Raw genomic sequence first — 2,779 nt, 5'->3', positions numbered from 1 at the left:
CACACCCCTGGATGAGCTGCCCGGGCCCCATTCACCCCAGCCCCAGCCCCTGCTTGTACCCCAACTCCCTCCCTCACTGCAGGGCCTCAATCTTCCCCCCTCTTTCCCTTTCATAGAATCAACTGGCACTTGCCTCCTGTGCTGAGCAGCCAGTCATCCACACGCCAGGCTGCGATTCTTGCTGTGTGTGCACCTGTTGCAGCCACCCAGAGCCCACAGCTGGGCTGCCTTGTGACCCTACTGGGTGCAAAAGTCCTTTCTCCCCTTCAACTTCCTGAATATGCAAAACTGTCCTTTGCAAATGTATAAGTAAGTGTTGGAGACCCAGGACTTCTGCCTAAGTGAAGGGTCAATTCCTAAATTTGGGGCCATGGCCAGCCAGTTTGCTGAAATAGCAGATATTTGTTGGAGTCAGCTTGGGTGGTCAAAACTTCCCTAAATGATCGGTACAGACTGAAGATGTCTAGAAAGGTGGAGATTCCAACCAAGCTCCTTCTTTCTTGCAGGCTGAAGACACACTGGGGCCCATATTTCACTGAATCACTTTAAAATTATCAAGGCCATTAATAATTTAAATAAAAAAGGTGAACTGGTTAATTACTGGAGAAAGATGAAGGAGGATTACCTATATGTAGATGTCAATGAGAATGCAGCAGATAGACTGGCTAAGAAAGGAGCTGTAATTTGAAGTCAATCTGAATTTCTACCCTAAATCAGTATCTCCTTCATGGTCTCTAGTGGCAGGACTAGCCTGAGGGCAGGCTAAGAAGTTATCCTCAGTAATCAAATCATTGTTCCAGGTAACTTCCCCAGATGGGATATAATAATTAGCTGAAATCATGCTCACTTGCAACAATATCTTTAGATGTGCATAGGGGATCTCAGCAGGTAAAATTGCAGTGTTACAGTAAAGAAAATAAGTATTTCATTTTCATTGTAGTGAGTATACAGCCAGAATGAAGGAGGTGTCATTAGCAGCCATTTAATTAAGGCTACACTGAGATTTGCAGGGCTTAAATCCTTTTGTTAGGTATAAAAATAATATGACTCATTTGCAAATATACACGATTTAGTCAGAGGGAACAAATTACACTTTCTGGTTAATTACCACATTCAATAGTTTGTGGGGGGAGGGGTTAGAAAGAATTTAAAAGATCCCTTCTTAAAATGCATACCGGTAATTTTCTTTTGATTTCTTTATTTCACTAATGGCTCAATTTTAACAGTTACAATTTGTGCTCCCAAATTAAGCTCATTTTTAGAATGAAAGAAACAGAGACATATTAATTTCATATTCATTAATCACTAAAGAAAGGATATGAACAAATTGTAGCAAGTCCAGCAGAGGGCAATTGAAATAGTTAGAGGGCTGGGAAACAGGATTTATGAGGAGAGGCTGAGGGGATAGACTGGGCTTATTTAGTCTGGAGAATAGAAGACTGAGGGTGGATTTAATATCAGCCTTCAACTACCTGAAGTAGGGTTCAAAAGAGGATAAAGCTAGACTATTCTCAGTGGTGGCAGATGACAGAACAAGGAGCAAGAGTCTCAAGATGCAGCAAAGAAAGTTTAGGTTAGATATTAGTATAAATTCTCTCACTAGCAGGGTAATAAAGCACTGGAACAAGCTATCAGAATGGTACCAGAATCCTTGGAGGAATTTTAAGGCCTGGCTAGACAAAGCTTTGGCTGGGATGATATAGTCAGGGATGGTCCTGCTTTATTTTTATGAAATCTGATGGATATTATGAATGGTGGCTTTTAGTAGAGCTGATTCCCCAAACATTTTTTAATCATTGCTACGCCTGCTCCTTTCTTCAGAACTGAAGAATGCACTGCACTTGGAAACATTCTGGGCACGTCCAGCTGAGTGTGCATGTGCCTCTTGCAGCATCCCAAACCAGTTTGAGATGCTGCAAGAGGCACACTACAAATGAAAAAATGTTCCCTGTGCTGCATGTTTGCAGCACAGGCTCAAAATTTGATACCTGGATATTCAGGTATCAAAAACAAAAACCAAGAACAAAAACACGGGGGAAAAGAGTGGGGGTGGGTTGGGGCCCTGTGGAGGGGTCAGGGCTGGGGGCCTGCAGAGGGAGGCAGTCCATGTGCTGGCGGGGGCTGTGCCCTGTGGGGGCAGGAGACCCACCCCTCTGAGCAGCCCCCCCACAATCCCTCCACACCTACCCATATACCCCCCACATCCCTTCATACCCACCTACATCCCCCCACACCTCTTCCCACCCCCTCCTGCAAATCCCACATCCTCCCCATCATACACCCATCATGCCCAGCTTCCAGACTGGATGAAGCCTGCTGGCAGGAGTTGTCACTGCAGAGGCAGCTGTCTCCACATCCTAGTTAGTGAAGGGGTCAGGGGGAGTTCTAATTATTCTATGATAAGAAAACCAAAAGCGAACATCAAAACATATAGATATTTAGAATTTGTTTTATGATGATGATAGAGACACAGGTAGGCTTCCAAATTGCTTTAACATTGTAAATATATCAATACAACTTTGCCCAACTGATCTGTCTCTCTATACACACACACACACACATATATTCGTGGTCTAGTGGTCTTTTGTTTTAATTATAGAAGAACATGGATTTGGGGGTATTTTAAAGAGTGAATTTGGGATTTTTTTTATCAGAGATTTTGCAGTTTTTAAATAGGGAACACCAGAATTCCTGCTAGTGAGGCAGGTGGCAAGACCCAGGCAGAAGAGTCTGCTCAGGGCTGGTACTTGGGATCCAGCTGGATGAGACTAACCTTCTG

The sequence above is a fragment of the Crocodylus porosus genome, unplaced genomic scaffold (assembly GCF_001723895.1).
Source record: "Crocodylus porosus isolate Cpor-Errol unplaced genomic scaffold, CroPor_comp1, whole genome shotgun sequence".
In the NCBI taxonomy this organism is placed as follows: domain Eukaryota; kingdom Metazoa; phylum Chordata; order Crocodylia; family Crocodylidae; genus Crocodylus; species Crocodylus porosus.
This window is presented reverse-complemented; position numbering follows the sequence as displayed.